At 36.7% G+C, this 19697-nt stretch overlaps 1 long non-coding RNA gene across 1 annotated transcript; it reads left to right on the top strand.

Moving 5' to 3' along the window:
• Positions 1 to 2472: 2472 nt before the first annotated feature.
• Positions 2473 to 4059, top strand: LOC145156925 (uncharacterized). Its single transcript, XR_013736979.1, has 3 exons — positions 2473 to 2976; positions 3432 to 3500; positions 3896 to 4059. It is a non-coding gene; the product is annotated as an uncharacterized LOC145156925 (long non-coding RNA).
• Positions 4060 to 19697: the final 15638 nt, after the last annotated feature.

Raw genomic sequence — 19697 nt, 5'->3', positions numbered from 1 at the left:
TAGTTTACTAGTAATGTTGTTTGTATGTATGAACATGATTGTATACCTTTGCTACCCAAAGGTATTGAACTGAATGAAGGAACTTTTATATCTATACACATATACATAATATATAACTAAGATTCAAACGACCTTCGGACAAATAACTGATACCCTAAGTCCACAACCAAACAAGGAACAGGAAGCAAGGCGAGCTACCAGTCCTAAGTCCTTTCAATCCTACTTATATAACTATATCTATATAGATATGCATTTGACAAAGTATAAGTTTAAAAGAGTTTGAATAGAAAGTATTTAACATGTAAAAGTATTTGATAACTATTTGAAGTAGTTTTGTTTGATAAAACAGCTAATTGAATAGCAAATCCTTTGTTTGATAGTTATTAATCACATGTGATTGATATAATAACTATAATGTTTCAACTTGTATTCCCCCCCCCCCATAAAAGCATTTAAAATCATTTAAAAGATAGATTAAGGGGTATGAACTCACCTATAGTGAGTGGTTTGGATGAACGGATGGTATAGGATGCTAAGTGTCAAGTGAAGACTTGAGCACACACACGAATCCTATTTACATATAATGACACATATATGTATCTAATTAGTCAATTAACAACTAATTAAGCAAGTAAAGACACCCTAGGACATGGAAAACACTTTGATTCAAGTGCTGGAAGTACCAAGGGTTGCATCTAAGGGTTATAGGGCCTCACTTAGGAGTTTACGGCCCAAATGGTAACACCATGTGAGTTTACGGCCCATGGGTTTATGGCCCAATGAGTTTATGGCCGTAAACTCATGGTAAGTAGTACCATTTTGTGTTTTAAGGTCTTCCAAGTCATTGAGAAGGGTTCTAAGTTCAATTCTAAGCCTTAGGAAGGAAGGGTGGCACATATGCACCCTTAACTAGTATTTACGGCCCAAGGTGATTGCCTTGGCTGTAAACACCATTTGTTCTTGTTTCTTTTGATGTTTAAGGTCATAAACGCTTCTTGGAAGTGATCTAGACTTGTTTCCAAGGCTTTGGAAGGGACTAGGGCTCATATTGCCCCCCTTTATTAGGGTTTACGGCCCAAGGAGATTGCCTTGGCCGTAAACACCTTATGATCTTGTGTTCTTGATGTTTTCTAGGTGTAAACTAAGTGATTCAAGCACACAACAAGCTAAGGTAAGAGTACTTACAATATAGAAGCTTGCAAGGGTGTTTAAAGTCCAAGAACACTAGTGTGTGTTCTTGGTGAAATGAAGAACAGTTAAAGATCTATCAAAATGGAATGATTTCATGGATGAAATCAAATGGTTGCACTAGATAAAGTTTTTTAACAACAAATCAAGGGAATAAATTCTTACATTTTTGGAAGATTAAGATGAAGATCTTGATGATAGTTGAGAGAGAATGGGAGTTCTTGAGCTTGAAAGGGAAGAAATGGTGAAAATGGGATAAACTCATGCATATAGCATGAGTTCACGGCCTTAGGTGAGTTTACGGCCCAAACTCATAATGTTTGGCCGTACACACCCTTTTAATGGGGCTTAAGGCTTGATTTTTCCATATTTACCCTAGAAGATACTTCCTAATATTTGAATCTTGAATCTACTTGGCTTAGAACACTCCATCCGAATATAAACAGTGCTTAATGATAGCAGAAACAAGTCTGACTTCTATTGAAGTGAGTGGTTGTACAAGATAGAAATTTCGAGTTGTCACACTACCCTTCGGCCCAAAAACACAATTCAAGGATTGAGTCTCGTAACTAACATTACCTCCTTCCACAAGGACTAAACTTTGTCTCCTTAAGACCCAAATCCTTACACAATCGACTTCCGGCCCACGGCCCAGAAATGGCAGGAAACAAGATGTTACATCGTCCTCATCCCCGGTCAACTTGAGAATTCACCGGTTAAAACGAGTGCAAATTTCTAGATCTCCATCGGATATGGGGTTTTTGTCATCCCTATTTGTTAATGAAGAAACATATATTTAATCATTCCCATTTAAAGAAGATACCCATTTGAACTACTAAAGTTTATAGTGTTCTGGTAATACAATTCTTGCTATATTCTAGAAAAAAAATGGAACATCAAGAAATATGATTTTGGTTTATAAAAATAAACGATAAACCCATTAAGTCATTTTTATTTACTAATGTAGTTAAACTTTATCAAATTAACCGTATTTTCAACGGAACAAATAAACTAATGGTGTCTAGAAATAAGCACCTCGATCGGACCAATAACAATATATATATATATATATATATATATATATATATATATATATATATATATATATATATATATATAAAAACTCTTTTATTCTCCTGCCTCCTAAATCCTATTTACACAGTTCTACGATTGACACGTAACCTATCTTCAGAAACGACGCCATGGACATCAATGTCCATTCAGACCGCCTCATTTTCTTCCACTGTGTCGTATCGATATTTCATTTTCGTTTCTTCACGTATTCTTTGTTATTCACGTATTCTTTGTCGTTTTAAATTCCCCAAACAGGGGTTAGGGTTCGCGTGAAGGTATGTCACGTACCTGAATCACATTCCATTTAACAGGTGAGTTGTCTACTTATACGACACACCTGTTCATCATCTTTTACGTGAATAGTTATCTTCTTTCATCCCCCTACATGTGGATTTTTATAATCGACTGGCTTTATGCCCTCCTCCCCCCATTATCTTTTGTTTTTACAAACACGCACACACAATATCTTGGGTATGAGTTTTTCCAATGCTTGTTGTCGATCAAAACGAAAATATTTGGAGATTGACCCATTTATGCGCCTTCTTGCCGTCCTTACCCGTTTATGGTTATCTGATTCCGTAAATATTTGGAGATTTACTCGTTAGTGCTTCTTCTGGTGCCGACTAACAGCGACTTTGAATATATCGTTGAAACAATCAAGGAGGTGAAGACTTTCATTGTTGTCCCTCCTGATGATACTATTTTTTTCACCTGGTATGTATAATTACACATTAATCATCCACACGAACCCTAATTTGATTTAATTTTAATTTCATGCTTTCTGATTATTGTTACGGATAATCCAATATTTGGATGTTGAAAATTGAAACCCTTAAAATTGTGAATGCCAAAGCATAGAAAACTCTTGTTCGTAGAATATAGTCTCTTTCATGTTGCAATAGTCCAATTAATTTGAATTTAAAGTTCATCCTTCTCGATTTAGATGCATATTTGACTTATGATTACCTTCACTTTGAATTCCAACCTTTTTGATCTTTAAATTCATCATTATTATCGAACTTTTGACAATATTATCACCTAAAAAGCTTCTACTTATGGTATTCATGAATTTATTAGCTATTATTTTTCAATTGTTTAGGAATTTATTTGAACTTTATGTAAGTAAAATTGAATTGATCTCAAAAGTCAATTTTTATGTCTTCATATAGGCAGCACCAAGGAAGGATCCTTGGTTTCACTATCGTGCAAAGATTCCTACAAATAAGGGTGTAATTCAGGTTATCTTTCTCCTTTGCAAGTATTAAACAGAGAAGTTAATGTCGAAAATTTGAAGCGTTGATGTCATAATTCTATTTTCCTAATTTAACAGGCCTTACGGAGGTGTTTTAGTTTTTTTTTTTTTTGCACTTTTTTTTTTATCGTTGTTTAGTTTCACTTCCCTTTTTCCGTTTGGCCTAATTCTCATTAGTTTCATGGACTTTTTCTAATGAGCCCTATACAATGAAGCTTTCAGATCATGTGGTAATTGAAAAAAACCATAACAGGTCAATTATGCATTTATAGTGAGTAATTTTGAAAACTACTTACTCTGATTAATTACAATGTGTTTAAGTAAAATCATCGATCCGGCCAATCACCTCCAAAGAATTTTAACTCAAGATGGTTTTATTAGAGGTGTTTGGTGTCAAGCGTTAAGTTGTGGTTATCAAGAAACACAAGGAGAGTCTTAAAATGGGGTACTAAATTATAAAAGCTGCAGTGAAACACAGAAGATTAAAGGGGTTTCCTGTCACTCATGAAAAAAAATCGTCTAATGGGAAGTCGGGAATAATTAGTGTTTGCGGTAATCTTACCCCTTAATTGGTATATTGTTTTATTGGTTAAAAAGATTGACACAATTTGCACTTATTTTTGTAGATGGCAAAACAAAGAATGAGTTTTTCTTCACAAGGAAAGAATTGTTGTGCAAATCAAACACTTTATCAAACCTTTAAGTTTGTTTCCTTTGAAATTATGTGTATATATGAGTGAATGATTAACTAGGCTTATATACAAATTTGTAATTAAAAAAATATATGGATTGGTTGACTGGTAAAGCTATTCATTCCAAATTTTAAGGTTACAGATTTTTGTTCGAGAAGTATTTAGTCCAAGAGATCTAGATAATATTGTGGGGCTCTTCAATACCTTTCCCTGGATATAAATAACACCAAAATCGAAGTTGAAACGAAGAAGTTATAACAGTTTGAATTTGGTGTTGGAGGTAGTAGTACGTTGGGCGTATTTAATGTACGCTAGGCGTACTAGCTGACCACGACGCGTATTCAAGAGCGTATGCTGGTCGTATAATTTGGTACGCTGAGCATACGTAATAAGATGTCAAACCCTAATCTGAGGCTTTGAGCCCTATTTAAGCTCCTTAACTCCCCTAAACCTTTTCCATTCTCAGCCTCCACTCATTCAACGTCCTCCCATGAAACCCTAACCCTCATTTGAGCCTTGTGAGAAAAAAAATGTGCTTTTAAGTGCTTTGGAGTGTTCTTGGTGCATCTTAGAGAATAAGGAGCTCATTGGAAAAGTGTTGGTTGCATTGGAGCTTGTAGATCCAATTCTTATTCACCTTGATCTTTCTTCTAGAGGTATAAATTTGAATCTTGAAGATGCATTTGTTAGATCTAGCTAGTTTTGGGTGTTATGAGCTTTTGGTCACTTTGAGTGCATAAAGTTTAGATCTTGAAAGTTTGTGACCTTGTTATGGATAAAGTTGGAAACTTTATCCATCTAAACATCGTATTGATTCAGATCTGAAGGTTATAGACTTAGACTTAATGGATTATGTTGGAAAAGATGCACTTTTGGTCCCTTTGAGGCTTAAAGACTAGATCTTGTTTTTTGGGACCATTCTGATGGATAAAGTTGGAAACTTTATCCATTATAAAGCTATTAGGAACCATAAAAATGTGATCTTGGTCCTTCTATCTCTTCCATGCAAGAGTTATGATGTCTTAATGGATTAATAAGTTAAGGTTTATAACTTTTGGACCTTTCCAAGCCATGGAAAGTCATAAAGATGGAAAATTTATGACTTAAGTTGATGTTTTGAGTCTAGATCTGAGCTGTGGACAAAAGGTAAAGTACTTAATGGAGAAATAAGATCAGGTTGCGTACGTTGGGCGTACACAGCTGCCATGGATTTTGACTTTGTTGGATTTCGTTGACCGTTGACTTTTGACCAAGTTTGACTTTAGGTCAAACTTGAGGGTTTTGGACTGTTAATTAAGGTTTTACTTGGTTTTGGTGATTAGCGGATTCGCAGGAGCACGCAGTGCAGAAAGCGAATGCATCTCAATTTTTCGGGCTTCTTCATTTCAGTTGAGTTTTGCCTCATTGTACCCGTGGGTCAAAGGAACCAATGTCGGCCCACTAGCTTTGGTTATCTTTTAGTATAGGGATGTCGTAGGGACTATATATAGTTATGTAGGATATATTGAGGACTCTTGATCTAGGCTTTCTTTCATGTTCCTTGTTTGGTTGTGGCTCTAGAGTAGGATCACCTGTCCGGGTGTCTATCTCACCTCTGAGTATATACGGTTATGCATTCCTTGCATAGTTGGTATTTAGTATTTTTGTGTTGTAATGATCTTTTAGATTTGTATCCTAGTATTTAGGATGTTGCTACGCAGTAGTGATTTGTAGATCTACCTGTTTGTCTGCTGACTGGTTATATGTTTATATGATGCATATTTGGACATAGTGTGGTTGGGTTGAGATTGTATTGCTTTGTGCTTCTAGTCAACAAACCCGGGGCAATCCAATCGGGACGTTGTGGACCCAGTACGCGATATGTATAGAAATCCAACCGAGTAGTTGTGGGCTAGGGTAATCCAACTGAGAGATTGTAGACCTAGTATGCGATATGTAGGGCAATCCAACCGGGAGGTTGTGGGCCAAGGCAATCCAACTGGGAGGTTGTAGGCCAGGGTAATCCAACCGGGACGTTGTGGACCCAACATGCATGGTTGTATATGTTATTTGTTTGTGTGGTGGTACTTGGGGGGAACTCACTAAGCTTCGTGATTACAATTTCAGTTTTATGTTTCAAGTACTTCAGATGATCAGGAAAAGGCGAAGGCGTAACCAAGGAAGGATGAGATGTATACGATCTGTCGGATCAAGAAAGTATACCCCAAGTTACCACACTGTTACTTGTTTATGATGATTATGATAGAACTGTTGGATTAGATGTCTAATCCCATAACTATAATTGGTATGTACTTGACCCGATAGTAGCATGGTCCTTTTGGGTTGCCTTCACCGGAGCAATTTGATAGGATGGATTTTTGAGAAAGAGGTTATTTGTGATTTATTAATTCATTATATGAATAATATATTAATTGAGAAATCATATTATTTATTTGGTATTGATCAAGAATTAATTTGGAATTAATTTAGTGATCAAAAGAGATAGATTAGGTAAATCAGTAATACTTATAGTTTGGGCTAACGATCAATGTTGATTAGGGATGGACTAAATCTATGTGAGAGTCCATGAAGGTTTAGTCCAAAGGGCCTATGATATGGATTATTGGAATACTTAAAGGCTTAAGTAAATTAGGGTTTTATGTAAGAAACCCTAAGGATTCCACACTGTAAATTGAACCCCTAGCCTTCCCAAAACCGGCCAATCATTTCCAAGGTGAAACCCTAGCCGATTTTGGTGCTTCCTAACCTCTCTCTCATAAGCCTCCTTTTGCTTTAGGTGTTTGTGACTTATTGGAGGTATCACATTTGAGGTACTAATCTCTTGAAAGTCCAAGAACTACAAGCTACAACAAAGAGGTATTCATCTAACTAGTTTCTATGTTGTAAATCTCCAATTGTATGCTAGCTAGGGTTTATGCTTTGGATAAAATGAAATTGCATGTATAACTTGAGAAAACTTATATCCAAAGCATTTAGGGTTGTATGTGCACCATAGGATTGTTATAGTGCTCAAAACCCATCAGTGGTATCAGAGAATGGTTGTTTTTTGTTATATTGATGCAATTGTATTGTTTTCAAAGCTGGAAAAATTTCAATTTTGCCTCTGACTGCTGGACTCGACGAGTCCCATGAGGGAACTCGATGAGTTGGTCCAACTCGATGAGTCCATGCCATGAACTCGACGAGTTGGATCATCTGTTGGTAGATTTTTTGAGTTTTTGGTCAGATTTGGATTAGGATCATTACCACATACTGTTTTGACTGATAAAATTCGATTTTTCTGATAAGGTAATGATTATCCTCATCCAATTGGATGATGATTGTCAAATTTTAAGATAATTACTTTATTTTGTGAAAAATTAATTATTTGTAGAATTTGATTTGAATCATCTTGCTATATGAAATTAGATTAGGATTTGATTTGAATCATCTTGCTATATGAAATTAGATTAGGTCAATTTTGTGATATAGTTAATTATATGATTAATTTAATTGTTTTCAAATTGATCCAAGAGAGTTTTGAAAAGTTTCAAATTTTTTCCTCAAGTTTTGGAATTTAAAAAATTGATTAAAAGGTTTTAATTTTAAACTATTTAAATTCTAAACCCTAGAGTTTTAAAAGTGTAAAATTCAACCCTTATACTATTATAATATTAAAAGCTTAATACTTATGTATATGTATAAGATAGTCAGTCTTACCGTTAGTAGGTCTCATTCACGAAGCTGGTCTATAAGGGGTATAAGGAAATTGCCTATAAAATGGCGATTGAATGGATGTCCACTCTCACCCACCGCTCCATTGACTAGTGGAGGGTCGTTAGCCGAACGGGTAGGATATGACATTAGTTCTCATTAAAAAGTATAATGATAATTATAAAAGTAACTAAATGTTTTTCATAAATTCCCAATCTTAGTTACTTTAGGAAAAATGTGAAAATGGTGCTATTCCATGAAATTGCACTTTGCACATTGCCAAGTCGTTAGTAGAGCGTGTGTGGTTTATCGGCAGACTAATATGGACTAACAAGGGTGACAAATGGTAGCTCGATGTTTGTCATAGATCAATGGAGCGTGTGTGGTTCACCGACACATTGATTAGGTGATAAATGACATCGAGAGTACCACACATATTTGCATGATTATTCACACCTTGTTTGTGATCCTCGGTATCCCAGTCACAAACTTGAAGGGCATAATCGAGATTAAACATGCCATTGAAAGGTTCAATGAATCTCAAAGATCTAGGATTTTCATAAAACTTAATTCTTTTAAATTTTAGTTTTGGGTGGTGAAAATTGGTAAATCATCATTTACCTCCCTTCAAATAATTTGCAATTAGATTACGACATCCCTTTTCCAAGTTGTGAATTATTGTGTTTGGGTCCTAGCTTAATATTTCATATGGGTGTTATATTAAGGAATTTCTATCTAATGAAACATGTCCTTCTTTTCAGATGTCTACCTCAAACAACGCTTCAAACTCAAACTCTTCTGGCTCTTTCTCACTCATGAACTTATGTGGGAGGGTCATATTCGATGGGTCGAATTTCAACGATTGGATTCAAAACATTCGCATGGCCATTCAATATGAGGAAAAGGAATATGTCCTCGATAAAGAGCTAAAGGAGATTGATGAAGAAACTGCTACTCCTGAGCAATTGGCTGAGTATAGGGCTCATGAGAAGGACGCGAGAAAGGTGTCGTGCATCATGCTAGCCGCTATGACTTCTGAGCTTCAGAAGTCTTACGAGGACTTCTGGCCTTTCGAGATGTACCAAGACATGATGGAAAGGTACCATCAGAGTGCTCGATAAGAAAGGTATGAAGTCATTGCCTCTATGATAACAACAAAAATGAAGGATGGAGAGTCCATCACGACCCATTTGCAAAAGATGCAAAGATATGTGGACCGCTTGCTAAAGTTGAATGTCAATTTTGACAAAGAGTTGGCTATCGACATTATCCTACACTCTTTACCTTCTTGTTATGATTAGTTTCGAATGACTTATCATATGAACAAGGAGGAAGTCACTCTAAGCAAGCTTCAAGGCCTTCTAAGAACTGCTGAAAGTAGTTTAAAAGGACAATATGTTGTACCCACTCCTACTGCTGCTGCCCCAGTCCTGGAAATTGGACATGGTAAAGGGAAGAAAAGGAAAGCTCCTTCAAAGAATCGCAAGGGAAAGTCTCATGATGGATCCTCTTCTAGTGGGTCCAAAGGTGGTTCTCCTACTCCCTCATCCAATCCAAAGGAAGTAGAGTGCTTCCATTGTCATGAAAAAGGGCATTGGAAACGAAGCTGCCCTAAATACTTGCATGAGATTAAGGATGGGAAGATAAAGCCCACATTCGCAGGTATTTACATTATTCAATCTAACAACTCATCACATACTAGTTCTTGGGTCCTTGATACAGGATGTGGTTTTCACATTTGTTCTGATTTACAGGGTCTAAAAAGAAGTAGGTATGTGGAGCACGGGAATATGAACTTGATCATGGGGAATAAGAAAGCGTCGCCTGTCACCAAGATTGGAGTTTATTCTTTATTGCTTAGTAATGGGTTAGGGCTAGATTTGAACAATTGTTGCTACTCGTCGGATATGGCGAGAAATATTATTTCTTTTCATGGTTTGTATAAACAAGGTTTTAGATTTTCGTTTAACAATGAAATTGGTTTTATTAATGCTTTTTATAATGGTAAATTTTATTTTGAAGCATTGCCTTGTAATGGTATATATGAAACTGTGATGGTTGTTGACAACTTAGGAAATAATGTATTGCATATTGATTTGTCCAATGGTTTGGAAAACGCATGCTTGTGGCATTGTCGTCTTGGACATGTCAACAAGAAGCGCATAGCCCAACTCCAAAAGGATGGACTGTTGGAGTCATTTGACTTAAAGTCGGATGACACGTGCGAATCTTGTTTTCTTGGAAAGATGACCAAGTTACCTTTCACTGGTACTTGTGAAAGAGGTGAGGGTTTGTTAGATCTCATGCACACCGATGTGTGTGGCCCTTCAGATCCGCCACGAGGGATGCTAATCGCTTCTATGTAACCTTTACCGATGATTATAGCAGATATGGATATATCTACTTAATCAAGCACACATCGGAAACCTTTGAAAAGTTCAAAGAGTTTAAGCAAGAAGTGGAGAATCAATTGGGCAGGAAGATAAAGATGCTCCGATTCGATCGAGGTGGTGAGTATCTTAGTATTGAGTTCCACAACTATCTTAAAGAACGTGGAATTGTTTCACAATTGACGCCACCTAGGACACCGCAGCTTAATGGTGTGGCTGAGAGGCACAATCAAACCTTGTTGGACATGGTTCGTGTAACATACACGTTCAGTTATCGTGTTATGTAATTTTAAAAGTGAAAAATATAATGAAATATTATATGAATTTGAGCGTTGAGTTCTAACAGATAGTTTTTACTAGAAATGAAGTAAAACTATGTTTAGAATCACTCGGAAAATATTGGAAGTCTTATGAGATTCCAATCAAAAGTCAAATATTGATATTTAACGAAAATATAAAATTTGAAAATAAGTAAAATTATATTAATGAAAGTTGCAAAGAACTTCTTTATAAACATTTAGGCGAAAACCTCATCGAAATCCGAGTTATAACGAAGAATTTATGACTATTTGAAGTTTCGCGACAGAACCGGCACGACGTCGTATGACGTAAAAAGTGAGTTTTCGATAAACTATTTTTTAGCTTTAGTAATCTAAACGAAAGTCGTAGTATTCGTTAAACTGAGAATTTCCATAAAAAGAACGTCCAAATCTGACTTCGTATGAGGAAGTTATGATTTTTCTAAGTTTCGGAATAGCAGTAGACAGCTAAAAACTCGAAATAAAGATCGAGTCATTTTTAGCCGACACAACCTAAACGAGAATCAAAGGTCTCATTAATAGTAGTACAACGGTAAAAAGACAGACGAAACAGACGTCGGATGAAGAAGTTATGAAGTTTTAACGGACTTTTCATGTCTCGGCCCGTTAAAAATATAATATTAATATAATATTAAAAATAAAGTCAAAATTAACCGACGGAGTCTAAATGAAAGACGTAGAGCATAATCTCACCTACGCGTGGATATAAATAACGTCAAAAATAGAACTCGTATGCGAAAGATATGAATTTTTGAAGTTCGGAGCACAAACTTCGAGAATTTGACTGCATTCACGACGTGGACACAGTGTTCACGACGTGAACTCAGTGAACGACGCGTTTCGAGCCTAGAAGACACACGACAAGCCTAGGGGATGACCGGGATCAAACCTCACGACGTGAACAAGCATGGTTCACGTCGTGAATCTCGAAATTCAGCCTATAAATAGGAATCGAAGCCCTCCGGTTTTAGGTTACAATTTCTCACTCTCTCTCACTTTTTACTCTCTTCCAAGCTACTTTTAACCCCCTAAAGTCCCGGTATCATCCCTAAAACCCGAAGCAAGTCCCGACGCTCCGAAGTTCCCGAGAAAATTATATTTTCGAGTCGAAACTCTGCCCGCACAAGGTCCGGTTTTCGATAAAAATTCCCGGTTTCATCACAGAAAGTTATATTTAGAGCCGAAGTGCTGCCCAAAATTATCACTTAATCCTCGGTTATTTCAAGGTGAGTTCAATATATAGGAACAATTGTATGTTATGTGTTATATGTGCTATGTGCTTTTCCGTGTTATCATCTCGTGTTATTATTTCCGCTATTTTGATAGCAAAGTTGTACCTTTGGCCATGTGATCAGTGAAAGGACTTAGATTCATAGTGGTATTGGTATGTTGCCTCTGGCCATGTAGAGCATGTATCGTAAGAGAATGACTTATATTCTATGGCATTGGCAGAAGGTTAGACAGGGCTGAAAGCCTGAAATCTACCAAAATGTTTAATCAGAAAGTGTATGTCTTCTGTGCCATTTGGGCCGAAGTATTATTGATGTATATCAAGTATTGAAATTATTATGTCTTATTGATTGATATGGAAAGCTTGTCGCATGATTCACATATGCCTTTGTTGTTCCTTGTTCCCTTTGCTTCTGCCATATTGAAGTATATATATGACATAACATTATATTGTATCTATTATTGAACTCACTAAGCGTCACCGCTTACCCCTCTCAATGTTTAACAATTACAGGAGATAAGTAACCAGTATAGTCATATACTGTTGGAAGGTTTAGAATAGTTATAATATTACTTTTGTATTTAGGGATCATGTATGTATATGAATAATAGATTCCTAGGTAGTTATGTAATATATTAAATTTAAATAGTCGGTTTGTATCCAGTCCTTTGTAATCAAATTATCAATGTAAAATATTATTTATGAATATGCATGTAGCATGTTTTGGAGTGATAATAATGTCTTTAGTATGAAAGTTAGGGTCTTTCAGTTCGTTCCATGATGAGTCGAGCTTTGTTACCTATCTCATTCTAGGGGTATGCCTTAGAGACTGCCGTTCATATCCTTAATCTAGTCCTAACTAAGAAGGTTGCCAAAATACCTCACGAAATGTGAACATGGAAGGTTCCCTCGTTAGTGCATATCAAGGTTTGGGGTTGCGAAGATTTCGTAAGACGAGAGACTCACGACAAGCTCGAACCTCGTAGTGAGCGTTGTATTTTCATCGGCTACCCATAGAAATCCTTTGGATATTTGTTCTATAGACCTAGTGAGAACGTGGTCTTCGTAGCGTGAAGGGGTGTCTTTCGTGAAAGAGAAATCATATGCCAAGAGGATAGTGGGAGGCAAATTGACCTTGAAGAGCTTCAAGAGTTAAGCGATGAAGGAATCTCTAACACTAGCACTCAACCTGAGGATGAGACTCCTGTTGAACCAGTTGACCAGTCCTTACCTCTGAGACGTTCCAGTAGAGTTAGTGTTCCACCTGTGTTATATGGTTTTCATATAACAAGTGAAGGTGATACGTTTATCATTGATAGCACACTGGTAAATTTAGATGAACCTAACAACTACAAGGAAGCCATGGCGGGCCAAGAGTCTGCGAAGTGGAAAGAGGCGATGGACAGCGAGATTCAGTCTATGTATGATAATCAAGTTTGGAACTTGGTTGACAATGTACCAGGTCGTAAAACGGTCGGGTGCAAGTGGATCTTCAAGAAGAAGACCGACATGGATGGGAAAGTACACACATATAAGGCGCGATTGGTTGCGAAGGGCTTTACTCAAACTCCTGGAGTTGACTATGACGAGACCTTCTCACCAGTAGCGAAGATCAAATCTATAAGGGTTATGTTAGCCATAGTTGCGTTTCATGATTATGAAATATGGCAGATGGATGTGAAAACCGCTTTCCTTAATGGGAAGTTGGCTGAGGATGTTTACATGTGTCAGCCAGAGGGTTTTGTAGATGCGAAGTACCCTAATAGAGCGTTTAAGCTTGAGAAATCCATTTATGGATTAAAGCAAGCGTCTCACAGATGGAATCTTTGTTTCGATGAGAAAGTCAAAGAGTTTGGTTTTTTGAGAAGCGAGGATGAGTCCTGCGTATATGTCAAGGCTAGTGGGAGTATAGTTAGCTTTCTGGTATTGTATATGGATGACATACTGCTCATAGGAAACGACATTCCAACCTTACAGGAAGTTAAGTCCTGGCTTGGGAAGTGTTTCGCTATGAAGGACCTCGGGGAAGTTGCTTACATTCTAGGGATAAGGATATTGAGAAATAGGAGTAAAAGACTAATAGGACTTAGTCAAAGTACCTACTTGGACAAGGTGTTGAAACGTTTCAACATGGAGAATTCCAAGTAAGGATAATTGCCTATCCAGAGTAATACCAAACTGAGTAAGACTCAGAGTTCGAGTACCGATGCCGAAATAGCAGAAATGAGTCGAGTACCATATGCTTCTGCCGTTGGCTCGATCATGTATGGTATGACATGTACTCGCCCTGATGTGGCTTTTGCCTCGAGCATGGTTAGTCGATATCAAGGGAATCCTGGTAGAACTCACTGGATAGCAGTAAAGAACATTCTTAAGTATATGCGGACGACTAAGGAATGGGTCCTTACCCTCGGTGGGAGTGATGACTTGAGAGTGACAGGGTATAGTGACACCAGCTTTCAGACTGACATAGATAATTTCTGCTCTCAGTCGGGCTGGGTATTTACCCTGAATGGAGGAGCAGTAACATGGAAAAGTTCCAAACAGGAGACTGTAGCTGATTCAACGTGCGCATCAGAGTACGTAGCAGCAGGCGAAGCGTCGAAGGAGGCAATATGGCTAAAGAACTTCATCGGAGACCTTGGAGTTGTACCAGCTATAAAGGAGCTTATGGAGATTTTCTGTGACAACGAGGGTGCGGTCGCCTTAGCCAAGGAACCGAGGGATCTTGGTAGATCCAGGCACATCGACATAAAATATCACTTCGTAAGACATCGAGTAGAAGAGGGACTCCTCGTAGTGAAGAGGGTATCGTCAGAGGATAACCCAGCAGACCCCCTTACGAAGGGACTGAGTAGGGTTAAGCATTTGCAGCATGCTAAGAACATTGGCCTAAGGGACGATATTAGTTTCAGTGATTAGATAGGCAGTTAGAAAGTTGTAATTGATATTTGATGATTGAATAATAAGGGTTTTATTTATAAGTAAAGTTTACTGTCTTCTGTCAATTGTTTATTTTATGTTTCACTTTTTGCATGTTTTGACTTCCAGAAGAATATGAGTATTCGAACTATCCATAGTCGATCATACTTTGGAAGTAGGTTATGAAATTAGACTGTCATGAATTGGCTTGTAGATTGTCTAAGGTGTTTAGACATAGCAAAAGTTTGCTACAACGTTCATGAGTGCTCCTGAAATAAGATTTGAGTATTGGATTAAACCCACGCTCACATGAATCACTTCATGGAATTTATCACGAGTGATTGTGAGACGATAATATCGTATAGTCTTCAAACCAAGATATATGAGTTGTTGATTACGAGTTGGTTGTGCATTGATAGTACGAAAACGCATCAATAACTTGATGTTATAAAACGTGTTGTATTGTATAATTTAACAAGTAATTAGTATAAACATGTAAGTCGAAGTTTATATGTTCTTTTTATGCTAAGAGGATTAAAAGCGATATCTTGGGCCCCTCGATGATTTTGTTTTGACTTATGTGCCGGGCCCGGTCAGGACTCAATTGATGTGTTCATATAAGTTCTATGTCAAACAAGTCAGAAATCGGGAAACAAACTGTTGGACAATGAGTATGACTTTATTCCATGTCTTTGTCCACACGATATCTTCAAGAGCAGAGGATTATATGATCCCTTGTCTAGAGGACGAGTCATTGACTAGATCGGAGTTGGAAAGCGGCTTTTGAGAGCTACGATTGCTAATCGGATTTTAAAGTTGCATTGGCAGTTATAGTTGTCTAATCCCATAACTATAATTGGTATGTACTTGACCCGATAGTAGCATGGTCCTTTTGGGTTGCCTTCACTGGAGCAATTTGATAGGATGGATTTTTGAGAAAGAGGTTATTTGTGATTTATTAATATATTATATGAATAATATATTAATTGAGAGATCATATTATTTATTTGGTATTGATCAAGAATTAATTTGGAATTAATTTAGTGATCAAAAGAGACTGATTAAATTTACAGGGACTGATTAGGTAAATCAGTAAGACTTATAGTTTGGGCTAATGATCCATGTTGATTAGGGATGGACTAAATCTATGTGAGAGTCCATGAAGATTTAGTCCAAAGGGCCTATCATATGGATTACTGGAATACTTAAAGGCTTAAGTAAATTAGGGTTTTATGTAAGAAACCCTAAGGATTCCACACTATAAATTGAACCCCTAGCCTTCCCAAAATCGGCCAATCATTTCCAAGGTGAAACCCTAGCTGATTTTGGTGCTTCCTAACCTCTCTCTCATAAACCTCCTTTTGCTTTAGGTGTTTGTGACTTATTAGAGGTATCACATTTGAGGTACTAAGCTCTTGAAAGTCCAAGAACTACAAGCTACAACAAATAGGTATTCATCTAACTAGTTTTTATGTTGTAAATCTCCAATTGTATGCTAGCTAGGGTTTATGATTTGTATAAAATGAAATTGCATGTATAACTTGAGAAAACTTAGATCCAAAGCATTTAGGGTTGTATGTGCACCATAGGAATATTATAGTGCTCAAAACCCATCAAGAACTACATGCTATTGATAGGCTAGGGATCTTCAGGAATTGCATGATAGAATTGTGTGATGTATGATTCCTGATAGCCTAGGAAGACTTCTTATATGTTAGATGGAATTGACATCATTATTGTAGTTGCTTAGTGTATACATCATAGTTGTACATAACAAAGATTCTATAGCCTGAGAATGTTTAATTTAGCTTTTTTTTCATGTTCTTGTATGATAAAGGGCTTAGGGTAGAGTCAAGTATTAGACTGTATATGGGATCCCACGTTATGTATGATTAACATGCATGAATGGCTACAGGGTTGGTGGAAGTTTCATGAGTGGGTGCAGTTCATAGCAGGTCATCGTGAGGAATGATTAGCCACTCTTGAGAGAGTGCGAACATGATGAATGTGTATCCTAGATGATTGGGCCTAGAGGTCGGGGATTTCATATGAGGATCTGTCTGAGTCTATTTTGTCTTAGTGCCAGTCGACTCCACTGCTCGAATGTTTCTTGCTTTGTGCTTTGTAGGACTCATATTGATGTGAGTTAACTATCAAATGATTATCTTAAATTACATGCTACGAAGGTTAAATAATCCTAGAGTGAAGGATTTGGTCCTATTGCGCAACCCTCGTCTGAGTCTAACCATTGTAGGGTTGAGTAATTTAGTCAAAACATTAGTTAAGTTTTGTTGCATGTAATTGTATTCATGAAGTGGTTAGCTGACAGTAATAGGGGTTCTTCAGCAGCTGATGACAGGGGAGGTGAGGAATCCTAAAAGAGCCTAGGAAGTGCTTTAATGTGGTTGCTACATTGTTTAGCGGGTGTTGGAAGTACAATTATGAGTAGGTAATTTAGAGGACTCGGGATGAATTTTGATAAAAGTATGGATAGGTGTGGAAAGAAGTATTGTGTCACAACTGGAAATTTCCTAGAACAAACCAGGTCTAAAACTTCAATCATGTACCAGTAGATTCACAATATAATTTGATGCAATAGAAATACGACTTTCATGAACCATACTTATATGGGTTTTATTTAAGTATGTGTGGTGATAACCCATATTAGTTTAAGTTATAATAAACTAATAAAAGTTAACAAGACATTAAGGAGTAAAAAGGGTCAACAAAAGTCAAATGAATTACAAGGTATTAGTGAATTCGACTTTAGACATTTTACCCTTGCGTATGTGATCAATTAGGACCGAAAACTCCTACATTGGCTCACATAGGACGGTGAACCCATGGCCTAAAGCCCATTATGGCCGAAAACCCAAACCAATTGGGCCGTAAACCTATCTTTTTGGTCCATTAAGACCGAAATCTCCCTTTTGAGGGTGATTTCGGTCATGTTGGCAGTAAACTCTTTTCTTTTCGGAGTAAACACTTGCAATTTGACAGTAAACCTCTTAAATATCTTGCTATCTTATCCTAATTCAGCTTCCCAATATGATTTGATTCAGTTACCAATGAAAACATCACCTCCTCATATTTACTTCCTACTTAAGATACTTCAATAGAAATCAATCTTCACTTTTCACACATTCAGCGAACGAAAGCTCTCATTTCTCTCTCAAATATCAAACTCTTCCCTTCAACATTTAGGATTCAAGCAAACTCTAGGAGATCATCTTGCTTCCATATATATATATATATATATATATATATATATATATATATATATATATATATATATATATATATATATATATATATAAGTTTTGGTAAGTTTCCTATATAATCCTAATATTTCACAAGCATCTTATGATTATTATCAAATATTCACATTAATATGTGTTTAAAAATTAGGATACGGCTATCGTTTTGTGTTCTAAATCGAGAATCATCGTTTCTAGTCTCGTTATCTAAACCGCGACTACACACAAGGTGAGTTCATACCCCTACATTTTTAAGATTTTTTTATGTTTTTAGGGGGGAATACAAGTAACACACAATAATATTTTCGTTATAACGCGAACATTTTAAATACGTTACTATACTATTTTACGAAAAGCGTTAAATATACGAAATGGTTTTACTATCAATCGCGTGTGATTTCATGAACAACCTACATTTCATTATTAGAAAATATCGGATTTTCTGGAAACAAACACTAACTTTTCACGGAAAGGCTTACTATTTTCATATATACACTTATGAACTCATCAACTTAATTGTTGAAACTTTTTCAAATAACTTGTATTCTTAGGAAACTAGTAAAACAGGTAACCACCAGCTTTTGAGGATGGGGCGCTAAGGCGTCAAACAAGTCTTTTTGTCATTATATTGTAATTGGCTTTTTGAAACATGTAACCTTTACAACGATGAAACTTTTCCAAATATATATATGATGGTCATGTTTGCTTTCTTTACTATTATTCAACTGTTATGATACAATACATGAAAGCCATCCACCCCCGGATGTTTCCGCCATCCTGGTTTGGGGGTGTGACAGATTGGTATCAGAGCATTGTTTATAGTCAACTAAGTATATCGAACCACATAAGATATACAAACTATAAATACAATGGGACAAAAACTCTCTGAAGAAACATTTTCATACAAGTATACTTTAAAAATATTAAGATATTTTTATTAAAGTATAATTACAAGTATATTTACTAGCTGGGTGTCATAACAATAACAAAACAATAGGTATTAAGATAAGTTGAACACTACGAGTAAGTCTCGGGGTATGTTATCAGATTTGTGATGAATATAGCCTGATCAACTATATCTATCCAGGATGTGATTAATGTGTGCCGAGGAATGGTCGTAGTGAGCAACGATTCTAAACTTACCAACAAACCATACAAAGAACCCCTAAACTTAAAATACTATAGGAGTATTTTTGTAATACATTAAACCACACACTCAAATTCTCTATGTACCTCTTACCTCTATTTCTCGAATAGACTTTATGGCAGGATTCCACTTACCTAGAGATCCCTACCATCCTAATCAAGGAAACGAAGGTTGGATCGTGGAAGATCCAGAGGAGGACTTCGAAGAAAAACTAGAACCAATGGAAGACGAAGATGAAGAAGATTCATAAGACACCGACTCAGATCCAGAGGTCTACAATCCACCACAAGCTGTCCGGTACCCCGCAGCCAGACAAAATTTACATGGCCTGACGCCAAGATGGGTCGTAGACTTACAAAGATGGAGCCAAGAACAAGGCCAACTGTCACGGACCAAGTTTTTGGAAAATTCCACGATCGTCTAGAGAACTCTGGAACGATCAAGTATACTCGAGAAGTCTCCGCAGAGATCAAGAATGCTCTATGGGACCCTGGAAGATACTAGAATATTATAGATGTCCGTGGAACAAAG

The sequence above is a fragment of the Lactuca virosa genome, chromosome 2, assembly GCF_052849685.1.
Source record: "Lactuca virosa cultivar CGN04683 chromosome 2, Lactuca_virosa_CGN04683_v6, whole genome shotgun sequence".
NCBI lineage: Eukaryota > Viridiplantae > Streptophyta > Magnoliopsida > Asterales > Asteraceae > Lactuca > Lactuca virosa.
The sequence above is the reverse complement of the archived record's forward strand: the minus strand, read 5'-3'. Positions and strand labels throughout refer to the sequence as shown.